The sequence below is a fragment of the Palaemon carinicauda genome, chromosome 35 (genome assembly GCF_036898095.1).
Source record: "Palaemon carinicauda isolate YSFRI2023 chromosome 35, ASM3689809v2, whole genome shotgun sequence".
NCBI lineage: Eukaryota > Metazoa > Arthropoda > Malacostraca > Decapoda > Palaemonidae > Palaemon > Palaemon carinicauda.
In genome coordinates this window covers 38782763-38800976 of record NC_090759.1, presented here as the reverse complement: position 1 = coordinate 38800976, position 18214 = coordinate 38782763, and the positions used below count along the sequence as shown (strand labels likewise).

Genomic DNA, 18214 nt, shown 5'->3' with positions numbered 1-18214 from the left:
GCTAGGAAGAGATTCGCTCGGTGAAAAGAGATTTGGTCGCTAAAACGAGATTCGCTCGCTAGGAAGAGATTCGCTCGGTGAAAAGAGATTTGGTCGCTAAAACGAGATTCGCTCGCTAGGAAGAGATTCGCTCGGTGAAAAGAGTTTTGGTCGCTAAAACGAGATTCGCTCGCTAGGAAGAGATTCGCTCGGTGAAAAGAGATTTGGTCGCTAAAACGAGATTCGCTCGCTAGGAAGAGATTCGCTCGGTGAAAAGAGTTTTGGTCGCTAAAACGAGATTCGCTCGCTAGGAAGAGATTCGCTCGGTGAAAAGAGATTTGGTCGCTAAAACGAGATTCGCTCGCTAGGAAGAGATTCGCTCGGTGAAAAGAGTTTTGGTCGCTAAAACGAGATTCGCTCGCTAGGAAGAGATTCGCTCGGTGAAAAGAGATTCGCTCGGTGAAAAGAGTTTTGGTCGCTAAAACGAGATTCGCTCGCTAGGAAGAGATTCGCTCGGTGAAAAGAGATTTGGTCGCTAAAACGAGATTCGCTCGCTAGGAAGAGATTCGCTCGGTGAAAAGAGTTTTGGTCGCTAAAACGAGATTCGCTCGCTAGGAAGAGATTCGCTCGGTGAAAAGAGATTTGGTCGCTAAAACGAGATTCGCTCGCTAGGAAGAGATTCGCTCGGTGAAAAGAGATTTGGTCGCTAAAACGAGATTCGCTCGCTAGGAAGAGATTCGCTCGGTGAAAAGAGATTTGGTCGCTAAAACGAGATTCGCTCGGTGAAAAGAGATTTGGTCGCTAAAACGAGATTCGCTCGCTAGGAAGAGATTCGCTCGTGAAAAGAGATTTGGTCGCTAAAACGAGATTCGCTCGCTAGGAAGAGATTCGCTCGGTGAAAAGAGATTCGCTCGGTGAAACGAGATTCGCTCGCTAGGAAGAGATTCGCTCGCTAGGAAGAGATTCGCTCGGTGAAAAGAGATTTGGTCGCTAAAACGAGATTCGCTCGCTAAGCAGAGATTCGCTCGGTGAAAAGAGATTTGGTCGCTAAAACGAGATTCGCTCGCTAAGCAGAGATTCGCTCGGTGAAAAGAGATTTGGTCGCTAAAACGAGATTCGCTCGCTAAGCAGAGATTCGCTCGGTGAAAAGATTTGGTCGCTAAAACGAGATTCGCTCGCTAAGCAGAGATTCGCTCGGTGAAAAGATTTGGTCGCTAAAACGAGATTCGCTCGCTAAGGAAGAGATTCGCTCGGTGAAAAGAGATTTGGTCGCTAAAACGAGATTCGCTCGCTAAGCAGAGATTCGCTCGGTGAAAAGAGATTTGGTCGCTAAAACGAGATTCGCTCGCTAAGCAGAGATTCGCTCGGTGAAAAGAGATTTGGTCGCTAAAACGAGATTCGCTCGCTAAGCAGAGATTCGCTCGGTGAAAAGAGATTTGGTCGCTAAAACGAGATTCGCTCGCTAAGCAGAGATTCGCTCGGTGAAAAGATTTGGTCGCTAAAACGAGATTCGCTCGCTAGGAAGAGATTCGCTCGGTGAAAAGAGATTTGGTCGCTAAAACGAGATTCGCTCGCTAAGCAGAGATTCGCTCGGTGAAAAGAGATTTGGTCGCTAAAACGAGATTCGCTCGCTAAGCAGAGATTCGCTCGGTGAAAAGAGATTTGGTCGCTAAAACGAGATTCACTCGCTAAGCAGAGATTCGCTCGGTGAAAAGATTTGGTCGCTAAAACTAGATTCGCTCGCTAAGCAGAGATTCGCTCGGTGAAAAGATTTGGTCGCTAAAACGAGATTCGCTCGCTAGGAAGAGATTCGCTCGGTGAAAAGAGATTTGGTCGCTAAAACGAGATTCGCTCGCTAAGCAGAGATTCGCTCGGTGAAAAGATTTGGTCGCTAAAACTAGATTCGCTCGCTAAGCAGAGATTCGCTCGGTGAAAAAGATTTGGTCGCTAAAACGAGATTCGCTCGGTAAAAAGAGATCCGCTCGCTAAATAGAGATTCACTCCATAAAAAGAGATTCATTCGCTAAATAGAGATTCACTCCATGAAAGGAGATTCGCTCTCTAAAAAGATATCCACTCGCTAAAAAGAGATCTGCTCGCTAAAGAGAGAGAGAGAGAGAGAGAGAGAGAGAGAGAGAGAGAGAGAGAGAGAGAGAGAGAGAGAGAGAGAGAATTCATCTTGGTTGGAAAAGTGGGGAAACGCCTCAGCCCCTTTATAAATTAAAGATTTTCGCCCGAAATACAAGCGAGAATTACAAATGTTTATTTTCATTTCCGTGTTCAGTGCAACAAGTAGACTACGATATGGCAATCGAGGGAAGAAGTATTGTTTCCAACAACGCTTTCGTTAATGTTTCTTGTATCAATCAGGTAAAAGGATTGCATGATTGTAATAGGTTGTAAACTGTTTGAGTGCTTATCAGAATTTAAGGATACAAAACACATATATACATATATATATATATATATATATATATATATATATATATATATATGTATGTGTGTACATACATATGCATGTGCGTGCATATGTATATGCATACAGTATACTTCTACAAATACCAAAACACATATAATACTATATACAGTATGTATATATATATATATATATATATATATATATATATATATACGTGTTTATATATACATGTAATTTATATATATATATATATATATATATATATATATACACATATATATACGTGTTTATATATACATGTAATTTATATATATAGCCTATATATATATATATATATATATATATATATATATATATATATATATATTTATAAAGTATATATACATATACACACATACAGTACATGCACACAAAGTTAGAGAGAAATAGAGAGAGAGAGAGAGAGAGAGAGAGAGAGAGAGAGAGAGAGAGAGAGAGAGAGAGAGAGAGAGAGAGAGAGAGAGAGAGAGAGAGAGATTTTCAATTTCAATTTAAAACTATTCGCATAAGGTATTGATTACATAGCAAAATTTTGAGCCATTTAGGTTTGTCATAAAATACCTATTTTTTTTCCCTTATTAATCTTTATATCAGTTCTAGCTTCATAGCCAAAATTATACCCTACACCTTCCCTGATTTAGCAAGCAACGTTATGACCACATATTCGAGTTGATAGCTTTACCACGTTAACCTTTATATAAATGACAAATTACCGCTCAATCCATTCCTTTGGAACCTTTCCTACATCACGACATACCTTACAAAACTAGGTCAGTCGCTGTTTACACCATCACTTTCGGTAACCTTCCAAGTCGTCACTAAAATTAAATATAACTAGTTAATGTATTTCGTTGGCCGCTCATGAATGGCGGAGGCAAGGGACAGTGACATTGCCCTAGCAAGCAGGACAATGCCCTAGAGACTGACCATATATACATACGATCAGCGCCCACGCACCCTCTCCACCCAAACTAGGACCAGGGAGGACCAGGCAATGGCTGCGGATAACTCGGCAGATAGACCTATAGGCTCCTCCATACCCACTATCCTTAGCTGAAAAGGATGGCGAGGTTGCAGCGACCAAAGGAACTAAGGAGTTAGAGCGCGACACGTCTGGCGTTCACCAGTCAGGGACGTTAACACGTCGGCCACCACACCCCCACCATTGTGACCTGATGTATGAGAAACTTGGAGCCTTACTAAAACCTTAGAACATAAGCTAGTTACAACACAGAGAGCTACGGAAAGAATGATTATGAGTTTAACACTAGAGACAGAAACAGAGCAACTTGGATACGACAACAAGGAGTAGAGGATATTCTAACAACATATGAGAAAAAAGAAATTGACATGGGTAGGACGCTTAATGAGAATGACAGACAACAGATGGACATTAAGAATAACAGAATGGGTCCCTAGAGATTGTGAAAGAAGCAAGGCAAGGAAAAGATGAAAGACTGACGAACTAAGAAAGAAATATCTGAGGTCTTTATTCTCCAATGGACTAGTAACGTTATGGGGTTACTGATAGATAATAACCATGGCCTATTATTTGGTGAATAGCTGCCAACAAAATGTCTTCCAATAAATTTTCATCAGTGTCAAAAAGTTTAGGCACCGACGCAACCAGAGGAATTTTGAAAATCCAAAAGTTTTCTACTGGACACGATTTGCTTGTTGCCAATGTAAACAAAAGCATATTTACTTTTGTTATCACTGGGCGAATATGAAAACTGTATAAAAAGATCGCCATTTTTTCTTGCTTTTCACTCCCCACGACAGGAAACATTACATAGGCTACTTTCCTTTCTTAAGGGGACCAGCCACTGATTTTTTATTTAGACATTGAAAAAGGAATTACTTAGTGTATGTGGATGAAAACATATCGTATAATACCCCCAAGAAGTTATTAAGAGGACCAACCACTGTTTTTATCAGACATTGGAACATGAATTACTAGTCTATGTGGATGGAAACATATCGTATAAGGTTGTGGTGGCCGATGTGGTAACGTCCTAGACTGGTGAACGCCAGACTGGGGTTCGAGTCCCTCTCAAACTTGTCAGTTTCTTTAGTCGCGGCAACCTCACCATCCTTGTGAGCTAAGGATGGGGGTGGGGTGGGGTTGGGGGAGTCTATAGGTCTATCTGCTGAGTCATTAGCAACCATTGCCTGGTCCTCCTTCGGCCTAGCTTGGATGGAGAGCTTGGGGCGCTGATCATATGTATATGTGGTCAATCTCTAGGGTATTGTTCTGATTGATAGGGCAATGTCACTATCCCTTGCCTCTACTATTCATGAGCAGCCAGCAATTCAACGTTTCTTAATTTTCCATTGTACAGTGCATTTTGCACAATGTATTTTGAACAAAATATTCCAGAAGGGCATTGTACATATACTCGTTATAATTATGTTTTCTATACAAATTTATACCCACTTGTTAAATCAATGTATTCTGAAGAAAATATTCCAGAAGGGCATTGTATATATACTCGTTATAATTATGTTTTCTATACAAATTAATACCCAGTTGTTAAATCAATGTATTCTGAAGAAAATATTACAGAAGGGCATTGTATAGATATTCGTTATAATTATTTTTTTCCATACAAATCTATACACACTTGTTAAAACAATGTATTCTGAACAAAATATTCCAGAAGGGCATTGCATAGACACTCGTTATAATTTCTGCCATACAAATTTATACCCACTTGTTAAAACAAAACATTTTGTATATTTTCTCCCTCTTGTCTACTTTCCCTCTGGGAGCTTTTCTCATCTGTCCACAAGTCAAAGTCTTTACTGGTCCTTCCAAGAGGGTTTCAACCAATCTCTCAGACATCAAAGCTTCAAGAAGAAAATTGGGGGTCAGAAAAACCAATTTACTTTTAGATAATCCAATTCTGATTCCTTCTTAGCAGGAAAAATAAGAGAAAATATTACACACGTGGAGTTTAATCTTGTAGATGCCATATTGAAAATTTATATTACTATTATTATCATCATCATAATTATTATTATTATTATTATTATTATTATTATCATCATTATTATTATTGTTATTATTATCATTATTAATTTTATTACTAGCTAAGCTACAACCCTAGTTGGAAAAGCTAAGCTACAACCCTAGTTGGAAAAGCTAAGCTACAACCCGAGTTGGAAAAGCTAAGCTACAACCCTAGTTGGAAAAGCTAAGCTACAACCCGAGTTGGAAAAGCAAGATGCTATGAGCCCAAGGGCTCCAACAGAGAAAAATAGCCAAGTGAGGAAAGAAAATAAGGAAATGAATAGCCTAAACGATCTGAGAAACATTGAAAAATTAAAATACACTATTTTAAAATCAGATACATCAATAAAGATATTTAAAAAAATAGACAACAAAAAGACATATGTCAGCCCATTCAACATAAAAATATTTTAAAGGTTTAAAGGTCGCTCATGAATGGCAGAGGTAAGGGACAGTGACATTGCATAGCGATCAGGACAATGCCCTAGAGACTGACCATATATTATATGATCAGCGCCCAAACCTACTCTCCACCCAAGCTAGGACCAGGGAGGGCCAGGCAGTGGCTGCTGATGACTCAGCAAATAGACCTATAGGCTCCCCCAAACCCCCCAACCTTAGCTCACAAGGATGGTAAGGTTGCAGACACTAATGGCACTAACGAGTCTGAACGGGACTCGAACCCCCGACTGGCAAACACCAGGCAGAGACGTTACCAATCAGGCCACAGCAAACTCTGCAAGTTTGAAATTTTGAAGTTCTATCGATGTACGAAAGAAAGTTCAATGATATTGTTAAATTAAGAACGTATAAATTTACACATACGAAATAAGAAGAATGGCAGGCGTAGTAAAGATCACAAAGATGATAAGAGCATCACGACTGACATGGTATAAGCAAGTTTAAAAGGTTTAAAGACCGCTCATAAATGGCAGAAGCAAGGGAAAGTGACATTGCTCTATCAAGTAGGACAATGTCCTAGAGACTGACCGTATATAGATGTGATAAGCGTCCATGCCCCCTCTCCACCCAAGCTAGAACCAAGGAGGGCCAGGCAATGGCTCCTGATGACTCAGCAGATAGACAAATAGGCTCCACCAAACCCCCATCTTTAGCTCACAAGGATAGTGAGGTTGAGGCGACCAAAGGAACTAACGTGTTGAGGATGGATGGTGTGGCCATGTGAAGAGGAGGGAGTGAGGAGGGAGTGAGCAGGGATTGGGAGTAACCTCTTAAGGGGAAGAAGATCAAGAGGGAGGAAGAGAATTCGATTGCGAAATAAGGTGAAGGATGATATGGAAAGAAGAGGATTGGTAGAAGAGGATGTCTTTGATAGAAACATTGGAGAGGGCGCATCAGGCGACCGACCCCTTAGTGTAGGAATGACGGCGGGGAAGATGACTGTAGGCTACTGTTCTGTATTAGTACATACTTATCAAATATGAAACACTTTCCTGCTGTGTATATTATTATTATTATCATTATTATTATTATTAACAATGAAAAGCTACAACCCTAGTTGGAAAAACAGGATGCTACAAGCCCAGGGGCTCTAACAGGGAAAATACCCCAGTGAGGAAAGGAAACATGGAAAAGATTTAAGAGCAGTAACATTAAAATAAATATTTCCTATATAAACTATAGAAACTTTAACAAAACAAGAGGACGAGAAACAAGATAGAATAGTGTGCCCGAGTGTACCCTCAAGAAAGAGAACTCTACTTCAAGACAGTGAAAGACCATGGTACAGGGGCTATGACACTATCTATGACTGGAGAACAATGGTTTCATTTCGGAGTGTCCTTTAATGCATCAAGGTAGTTAACTTCGTCCAGCCCCACCCCCCCCCTCTCTCTCTCTCTCTCTCTCTCTCTCTCTCTCTCTCTCTCTCTCTCTCTCTCTCTCTCTCTCTCCGATAGGAAACCAATAGCAACAACTAAAGACAGGTAGCCTAATCAAACCAAAGTAAATTCATGTTAAGCTAATATATATGGTAGGATATCTCTCTCTCTCTCTCTCTCTCTCTCTCTCTCTCACATTCCAATAGGAACCTTTTATCAACAAGTAAAGCTAGGTAGTCTAATCAAACAACAGTGAGCCTTATTGCCTTATTCGTTATTTTATGTTTGGGTTCCCCCAGGTCCCTCAGTGAGAGAGAGAGAGAGAGAGAGAGAGAGAGAGAGAGAGAGAGAGAGAGTGAAAGAGAGAGAGATCTATTCCATCTGCTATAAAAAAATCATGAAGCCTTATTTTGCATTTAAATAAAATAAATCGAAAAATTAGCCATTTCCCCCCGCGAGTAACTTCATGAATAAATATTTGGAAGGTACAGTTGTCTTCATTAATTCCGGTACACTTTACGGGAAGCTAAGGAGACGTCAGTGTACCGGAATTAATGAAGACAACTGTACAAGACTCTACTATAGTCCATTTCTTTTAGCCAGGCAGATTTGCCCCGACTCGCAGCGGTGCCCTTTTAGCTCGGAAACGTTTCCTGATCGCAGATTGGTTAGAATTATCTCGTCCAACCAATCAGCGATCAGGAAACTTTTCCGAGCTAAAAGGGCACCGCTGCGAGTCGGTGCAAATAGTCTAACCAATCAGCGATCAGGAAACGTTTCCGAGCTAAAAGGGCACCGCTGCGAGTCGGGGCAAATCTGCCTGGCTAAAAAAAATGGACTATAGAACATCCAGCATCCAACCTTCCCATTATAATGAATCAGTGAAGCGACATTTCGTCCGGCGACAATGATCAAGGCCATTTCGAGGATTTTGCCCCCGAGTCAATGGTGAAGTAAACTGCATAATAAGTCCATCTATTTTAACGATGGATATATTTACACCCAAACTTGAGCACGCCAGGAGGGCCTTCAGTATATGCATATGATATTTGGGGTGTGTGTGGGGACGGGGGGTGAATTTCCATCCATTTTATAACGCCCTGGTTCTTTTCGAAGGCAGAATCAAAAATTGTAAACAAGAGGTAATTATCTATGGCTTATTAGATATTTGTATTCGACAGTTGTTTCTTACTTGATTATCATCTGTATTCCTGTAATAATTCTTTTGTATTGTTTCTTGTTACCATATTATTACTATTATTATTATTATTATTATTATTATTACTTGCTAAGTTACAACCCTAGATGGAAAAGCAGGATGCTTTATACCCAGGGGCCCCAACAGGGAAAATAGCCCAGTGAGGGAAGGAAACGAGAAAAAAAATGAAATATCTTAAGAACATTAACATTAAAAAAAGGATTTCTTATATAAACAATAAAAACTTTAACAAAACAAGAGGAAGAGAAATTAGATAGAATAGTGTGACAGAGTGTACTCTTAAGCAAGAGAACTCTAACCCATGACAGTGGAAGACCATGGTAAAGAGGCTATGGCACTACCCAAGATTAGAGAACAATGGTTTTGATTTTGGAGTGTCCTCCTAGGAGAGCTGCTTACCATAGCTAAAGAGTCTCTTCTACCCTTACCAAGAGGGAAGTGGCCACTGAATAATTACAGTACAGTAGATAACCCCTTGAGAGAAGAAGTATTATTTAGTAATCTCAATATTGTCAGGTGTATGAGGACAGAGGAGAATATGTAAAGAATAGGCCAGACTATTTGGTATATGAAAAAAATATAGATTAATCTTTTCCTGGACCAGTCTTTCTATTAGTTTCTAATAAAGATAGGCTTATGTCGTCCAGAGCTATATCCACAATATTGATGTTAAAATAAGCCAAAGGGTTGTGTAGGCCGATGTGGTAACGTCCCTGACTGGTGAATACCAGCACAAATTCGTTAGTTCCTTTGGTCGCTTCAACCTCACCATCCTTGTGAGCTATGGATGGGGGTTTGAGGGAGCCTAGAGGTCTATCTGCTGAGTCATCAGCAGCCATTGCTTGGCCCTCCTTAGTCCTAGCTTGCGTGGAGAGAGGGGCTTGGGCGCTGATCATATGTATATATGGACAGCCTCTAGGGCATTGTCCTGCTTGCTAGGGCAATGTCACTGTCCCTTGCCTCTGCCATTCATGAGCAGCTTTTAAACCTTTAAAGGAATAATTGTTTATATAGCCTACATCTAAGTCAAGGTGACCAGTAATTTCCCACACTGTAAATTCCATCGCAGCAGCAAAATCCCCCGGTAAATTCCACCTAAGGTATATTTCCCCATGCTAAATTCCACAACAGTACAATTCCCTCACCGGTAAATTCCACCACAGTACAATTCCCCCACCGGTAAATTCCACCACAGTACAATTCCCCCACCGGTAAATTCCACCACAGTACAATTCCCCCGACAGTAAATTCCACTATAGTACAATTCGCCCTCATTAAATTCCACCACATTACAATTCCCCAACAGTAAATTCCACTGCAGTGCAACTGCTCACGGTAAATTCCAACACAATACAAATTCCCCACAGCAAATTCCACCACAATACAATTCTCCCACGGTAAATTCTACGACAATACAATTTCCCCACAGTAAATTCCATCACAATACAATTCCCTGACAGTAAATTCTACCACAGTCATAATCCCAAGATAAATTACAACACAGTACAATTTCCAATAATTCATGACAGTACAATTCCTCAATGGTACATTTCACCACAATACAATTCCCCATGGGGAATTCCCCCACTAAATACCCAATGGTAAATTCCACCACAGTACAATTCCCCACAGTATATTCTACTACAGTACAATTCCCCAATGCTAAGTTTCACCACAGAACAATTTCTCAATGGTAAATTCCCCCACTGCAATTCCCATTCCCAATGGTAAATTCCACCACAGTACAATTCCCTAGCAGTAAATTCCACCACAGCCAATTTCCCCCACAATAAATCCCGCCATAGTAAAACCCCAATGGTAAATTTCACCGTAATATAATTCCCTATGGTAAATTCCCCAACAGTGCAATTCCCTAGTTGTAAACTCCACTACAGTACAATTCCATAGCAGTAAAATTCCCCTCGGCAAGTTCCACCACAGTACATTTCCCCCTCAGTAAATTCCACTACTATAATTTCCCTCGGTAAATTCCACCACAGTCAAATTCCACGGCAGAAAATTACATCATAATATAATCATATCAAAATGTTATATTTATATATTACATCATAATATATTCTTTTATATTAGGAGGTTACATTTATAATAATAATAATAATAATAATAATAATAATAATAATAATAATATCATTATTGTTGTTGTTGCTGTTGTTATTAAATTATAATATAGTTGTATATAAATAAACCTCAACTTATGAGTTTAATTCGTCCAGAAACTACGCCGGTGTGTAAGAGTATTTTTTTCCATTAGAAATAATGTAAAACTAAATAATTCATTTGCTCCTAAAAGGTTTTCCATAAAAAAATAATGGAAAACTAAATAATTCATTTGCTCCTAAAATGTTTTCCATAAAAAAATAATGGAAAACTAAATAATTCCTTTGCTCCCAAAAGGTTTTCCATAAAAAATAATGTAAAACTAAGTAAATCATTTGCTCCCAAAATGTTTTTCATAAAAAATAATGGAAAACTAAATAATTCATTTGCTCCCAAAATGTTTTCCATAAAAAATAATGTAAAACTAAATAATTCATTTGCTCCCAAAACTTTTTCCATAAAAAATGTAAAACTAAATAATTCATTTGCTCCCAAAATGTTTTACATAAAAAATAATGTAAAACTAAATAATTCATTTGCCCCCAAAATGTTTTCCATAAAAAAAATAATGTAAAACTAAATAATGTATATCACCCTTCCAAAACTTTTAAATAAACCTTAAATATCTGAAAAAAATATGTAAATAATTATTGAAACAATAGTTTATAATGGATAAATAAAAACGGGTTTTTTGACACTTTACCTTGAAGGACTTCGGTCGACCGGAGACGTTGGCAGGGAGACTGGGAGGCTGAGCAGGCACACTTATAAAACTTTGGAATTTAACAATAAACTTAAATTTTACTGTGTACATCAATTTCCTCATACTTCACTATTTTTCCATTTTAGGCAGCACTCGTGAACTATGCAATGAAAGACACTAAAGTAACTATGCAACATATTGATTTACGTACGCATTGCGTATGAAAATTACGTAACGCCATTACGAATGCCGTATTTAGTAACGCATTATCTATATTTCATTATTTTTCCCCCTGTACGTTTGCCATTCAGGTTCACCACTTCCCTTTTCACTATTCAAAATCCTCTTTGGGAATGTAAACAAAGCCGATGAGACCAACACCACGGTCACGTTTTTCCATGTTTTCCTTCTTAATTTCGATTGACATTATATATTTCTACTGCCGATTACTGCCCTTGATACTTTACTTCTCTCCAAACATGGTGATTAATCAAACAAATGTTTAATTCACCGAAAAATGTTCAAAATAATGCACAAAATTACTAACACTTCCTTTTCAGGATAAGGAAAATGTGACTGGGTCCTATTTCCGTTGTTTCCCGCAATGTGTTGTGTGGCGCTGCGATCGTATCTTAGGATTTTCCTTGTATTTCGAGTCGAATTTCCCCGCGAATTCGACATCATATTTAGAAAAAACTCTTTATTATTATTATTATTATTATTATTATTATTATTATTACTAGCTAAGCTACAACCCAAATTTATAAAAGTGGATGTTATATCCCCATGGAAAACAACCCAGTGAGGAAAGGAAATAAAGAAATAAATCAAATATATGAGAAGTAATGAACAATTAAGATAGGACATTTTAAGGACAGTAACAATATTAAAACAGATATTTCATATATAAACTATTAAAAGAGACTTATGTCAGCTGTTCAACATAAAAACATTCGTTGCAAGTTTGAACTTTTGAAGTTCTACCGATGTGAATACACTCGTAAGTCGAGGTTCCACTTCGTAAAACCAGTATTTTCTATCATAAGGTTACTCAGTTTTTAGCTTCCAAAAAGAAATTTACGAATATAGGCTATTTGTTATAAATTAAATATCACAAGTATAAAATTCCCCATTGATTATTAATTCACATTCTTTTGTATATAGTTTAATCAACTATATTTAAGTGCTCTTAGTGAATTTAGTAGAATGAAAAGTGTAGGCTAATAAATGCCCAAGATAACAGTTCACGTTAGAAAGATAAAATCATACTATTTATTCTGCAAAAACTGATATTTGATTCTATCTGATACCTTTTTAAACAGAGATTTTCAGTGCTATTACAAAAAAATTGAATATTAGCCAATCAACATACAATTTATCTCGAAATACATCTACCAGTCTTATTAGATCTTACGTTTTGGAGGTGTCTGGGTAAGGACAATATGAGTAAACACACTCAATGCATTACCAAAATACTTACATTAGTTGTGATGTTATTCATTGATATAAAGTGTTAATTTTCTTTTTGTTTTACTCCCCCCCACAAACATACACACACACACACACACACACACACACACACATATATATATATATATATATATATATATATATATATATATATATATATATATATATATATATATATATATATATATGTGTGTATATATATATATATATATATATATATATATATATATATATATATATATGTGTGTGTGTGTGTGTGTGTGTGTGTGTAATACTTGCTAAGCTACAACCCTAGTTGGAAAAGCAGGATGCTATAAGGCCAGTGGCCCCAAAAGGGAAAATAGCCCAGTAAGGAAAGGAAACAAGGAAAAATAAAATATTTTAAAAATAGTATATATATATATATATATATATATATATATATATATATATATATATATATATAACATAAATGTATATATACATATATATATATATATGTATATATATATATATATATATATATATATATATATATATATATATGTGTGTGTGTGTGTGTGTGTATACATACTGTATAGTGCATGACTGAAAATAATATATCTTTCTTTTCCAGCAAGATGAGTTGGCCGACATACTGAGCAACCAATCCGGAGGACATAACATAAGAGATAAAATGTATATAAACACGACACTGCCCTACGACTCAACCCCTTCGGAGGAAGCAGGCTACGACTACGACTTCGAGTTCAACTACTCCCTCTGTTTGAACGAGACCTTGACCTTTGAAGAATGCGGGCCAGTGCCAACCTTCAGGCACTCGCTGCCCATCACAATCCTGTACTGCGTGGCCTACGTCTTGGTCTCCGTCATGGGGGTCATAGGAAACAGCTTCGTGGTGGCCGTGGTGGTGAGGTCACCACGCATGCGCTCTGTCACCAATGTGTTTATAGCTAATCTGGCCGTGGCTGATTTGCTGGTTAATATTGTAGTGCTGCCCACGACTCTCATTGGGAATACGTTGAATGGTGAGTATGGAAAGGTTGATGTTAAAGTGTTTATAGTTTAGCATGTTTGTTGATGTTGTTAATTTGAATATGTGCTGTTGAATTTGTACAAACATACACACACACACACACACACACACATATATATATATATATATATATATATATATATATATATATATATATATATATATATATATATGTGTGTGTGTGTGTGTGTGTGTGTGTGTCTGTGTGTGTGTGTGTGTGTGTGTGAATATGTATTGTGTGTGCATATATGTTCGTATAAAGATTTCGTACTTTTGAAGGTAGATTATATATATATATATATATATATATATATATATATATATTTATATATATATATATATTTATATTTATATATATATATATATATATATATATATATATATATATATATATACACGTATGTGCAGTGTGTATGTGTTATGTGATTATATTTATCTTCTGCGAATGTGTATATGTCTAACATATCTTTTCAACATTATTAATATTATTTTTTTTTCTAGATATGACTTCCTCCCTCCATTAATTAAAATCAAGAGCAAAATGTTGAACTCGAGCAATTCATTTGAAATCCTTTTCAACCATCAAGTAACTAAAACAGTATTGTTCCTCATTTCATCAAACTTATTCTTTTCATTATTGTATTAAAAAAGATTACAATGGATAAGACGCGCAGGTGGAAATGTACTTTCCATCTTTCTCACGTAAAAGAAAAAATCTCCAATTGTCTGATTGGCGAAGCATGTTTTTAAGACTCTCTCTCTCTCTCTCTCTCTCTCTCTCTCTCTCTCTCTCTCTCTCTCTCTCTCTCTGTTCTACCTTATTTTCTGCCTCTCTCTCTCTCTCTCCCTCAGTGCCTCACACTGAGGGACCTGGGGGAACCCAAACAAAAAATAAGGCAAATAAGGCAATAAGGCTCTCTCTCTCTCTCTCTCTCTCTCTCTCTCTCTCTCTCTCTCTCTCTCTCTCTCTCTCTTATTTTCTGTCTCTCTTTTCTCTATCCATCTATCTATCCACCTATTATGGTTCTCTCTCTCTCTCTCTCTCTCTCTCTCTCTCTCTCTCTCTCTCTCTCTCTCTCTCTCTCTTTCTCCTCTGCTATATTAGCTCATAAAATCTAGTCTCACTGTAGATGATGTTTACTCCTATAGCAAAATCGCCAATCCCAATCCTTTGATGTGTTTTAAAATCATGACTGTAAACCAGTAATAGAACTATTGATGGCATTGGCTGGTCCTGCTAATATTCCACCCTAGAGCAAGATGTTTATCGGCCATTGAGACTCACAAAATCAGTAAGACTGAAAATTGACATTAATTCTAGTGCTTATTTTTTTTTTTTTTTTTTTTTTTTTTTTTTTGTACTTCTTCCTGTTCTCTGGCTTATGAAAATTCTTAAATATCGAATTCCACAAACCAATTTATGTCCTTCTTTATCCTGTTTTATATTTATTTTTTGTCTAGAGCAAGATGTGAACTGGCCATTTTCACAAAATCAATAAGACAGCAAATTGACATTAACTCTAGAGCTTATATCTTTTTTTTTTTTTTTTCGTACTTCTTCCTGTTCTCTGTCTTATGAACCTTCTTAAATATAGAATTCCACAAACCAATTTCTATCTCTCTCTTTCTATTTTATATTTATTTTTTGTCTAGAGCAAGATGTGAACTGGCCATTTTCACAAAATCAATAAGACTGAAAATTGACATTAATTCTAGTGCTTATATATTTTATTTATTTATTTATTTATTTATTTTTTTTTTTGTACTTCTTCCTGCTCTCTGTCTTATGAACCTTCTTAAATATCGAATTCCAGTAACCAATTCATGTCCCTCTTTTTCCTCTTTCATACTTTTTTTGTTTTACTCGAAATAGAGAGAATTTCTAGGTAGGTTTCACTAGGTTTAAATAGAATATCCGTAGCATAAATATTCGTTACAAAATACCGTCATCTTTCAGCCAATTGTTTATTCTAAAAATTTGTTAATTTAAAGCAACATTTAAAACAACAGGGAGAACAAAATGTAAATCAGCATTTAAAGAAATATTTAAAGTTACATGCAAAGCAACATATATATATATATATATATATATATATATATATATATATATATATATCAACACAACATCGTGTTCAAGTAGAAATAATTTTCTACCTCATACTTGGGATCGAACGCTAGCCCCTTCTAATAAAAGGCCAGGTCGAAACCAACCATGCCACGAAAGACCATATTCGTGGTAAGGTTGGTTTCGAGCTGGCCTTTCATTAGAAGGGGCTAGCGTTCGATCCCAAGTATGAGGTAGAAGTTTATATATATATATATATATATATATATATATATATATATATATATATATATACATCTATCAAACAATGCATATGCGTGGGTTATAAATTACCATTTTGCTGATCCCTGAAAATTGGTGGGGACATATGAATAGGATTAACCAAGCTTTTGCAACCTGATGACAATAATGATGATTTTGTCATCTGTTGGGGACAGATTTGATCCTTATAAAAGATTGTATTCCATCAAATAATATGAAAAGGTTTCCCTCATTAATGATTTTAATAAGATATAAGAGAATAAGTTTTTCGGTAGTGTTATCCACTAAGTATGTGATAATCACATTTTCAACGAGGGTAAGTTTTAGAATCTGTGAACCATATTCACCGGGTTAAAATATATTAATTTCGAATTAAACATAGGATGAAATTGAACAATGAATTATTATTATTATTATTATTATTATTACTACTACTACTACTACTACTACTACTACTACTATTACTATTATTATTATTATTATTATTATTATTATTATTATTATCATTATTACTATTATTATTTTCATTATTATTATCATTTATTTTCATCATTATTATTATGATAATTATTACAGCAACTATTATTATTATTATTATTATTATTATTATTATTATTATTATTAATATTAAAATTATTAAAATTATTATTATTATTATTATTATTATTATTATTATTATTATTATTATTATCATCATTATTATTATTATTAACAGTCTAGATATGATTATTAAAAATCAATTTAATCAGATATCTGGACAAAAACCAAGCCAATACGAGAGAGAGAGAGAGAGAGAGAGAGAGAGAGAGAGAGAGAGAGAGAGAGAGAGGCAGAGAGAGAGAGAGAGAGAGAGAGAGAGAGAGAGAGAGAGAGAGAAGGAGAGAGGGTGTTATTTTGGTTATAATTTTTAGATATGAAAGAGGTAGAAAATGGGAGATTAGCTGAAATAACTGTTTAATACCTTAAGCATGAGTTTTGTGAGCGTACACTGTTATATGACCCGTAACTAAATCTTTATCATATCCCGCTTTTTATCGTAGAGGATTAAGATTATTTGTATATCTATATCTAGACTTTGTCGGACTGGAAAAAGATGAGCTTATATTTAACCTTTAATTTTCCCTCGTCATGGGGCTCAATACTACACAGTGTTCTAGAATGTCTAGATTTTGTGGGACTGGAAAAAGATGGGCTTATATTTAACCTTTAATTTGCCCTCGTCATGAGGCTCAATACTACACAGTGTTCTAGAATGTCTAGATTTTGTGGGACTGGAAAAAGATGGGCTTATATTTAACCTTTAATTTGCCCTCGTCATGAGGCTCAATACTACACAGTGTTCTAGAATGTCAAGATTTTGTGAGACTGGAAAAAGATGGGCTTATATTTAACCTTTAATTTACCCTCGTCATGAGGCTCAATACTACACAGTGTTCTAGGATGTCTAGATTTTGTGGGACTGGAAAAAGATGGGCTTATATTAATCCTTTAATTTGCCCTCGTCATGAGGCTCAATACTACACAGTGTTCTAGGATGTCTAGATTTTGTGGGACTGGAAAAAGATGGGCTTATATTAATCCTTTAATTTGCCCTCGTCATGAGGCTCAATACTACACAGTGTTCTAGGATGTCTAGATTTTGTGGGACTGGAAAAAGATGGGCTTATATTTATCCAGGTGTTGAGGTGCCAGTGATGGGAGATGAGAATGAGAGAGAGATTACAATAGATGAAGCGAGGAGAGCACTAGATGAAACGAGAGTAGGAAAAGCATCTGGTATGGATGGTGTGAAAGCTGAGATGTTGAAGGAAGGGGGTGTGACTGTACTTGAATGGTTGGTGAGATTGTTTAATATGTGTTTTGTGTTGTCAATGGTACCAGTAGATTGGGTTTGTGCATGTATTGTACCACTATATAAGGGTAAGGGAGATGTGCATGAGTGTTGTAATTCAAGAGGTATTAGTTTGTTGAGTGTAGTTGGAAAAGTGTATGGTAGAGTATTGATTAATAGGATTAAGGATAAAACAGAGAATGCGATTTTGGAAGTACAGGGTGGTTTTAGAAGAGGTAGG

The 18214-nt window shown here is 36.4% G+C and overlaps 1 protein-coding gene and 1 pseudogene across 1 annotated transcript in view; one reads left to right on the top strand and one right to left on the bottom strand.

Annotated features, from left to right (window-relative positions):
* The window catches only part of Alg14 (ALG14, UDP-N-acetylglucosaminyltransferase subunit), a 116449-nt gene extending 104553 nt beyond the window's left edge, over positions 1-11896 (bottom strand). The window contains exon 1 of the mRNA XM_068358913.1: positions 11332-11896. The gene's annotated coding sequence lies outside the window, so the exon portion shown is untranslated. The remainder of the gene's footprint in view (positions 1-11331) is intronic.
* A 1508-nt stretch (positions 11897-13404) lies between these two features.
* LOC137627421 (neuropeptide SIFamide receptor-like) overlaps positions 13405-18214 on the top strand; it is a 61878-nt pseudogene continuing 57068 nt past the window's right edge.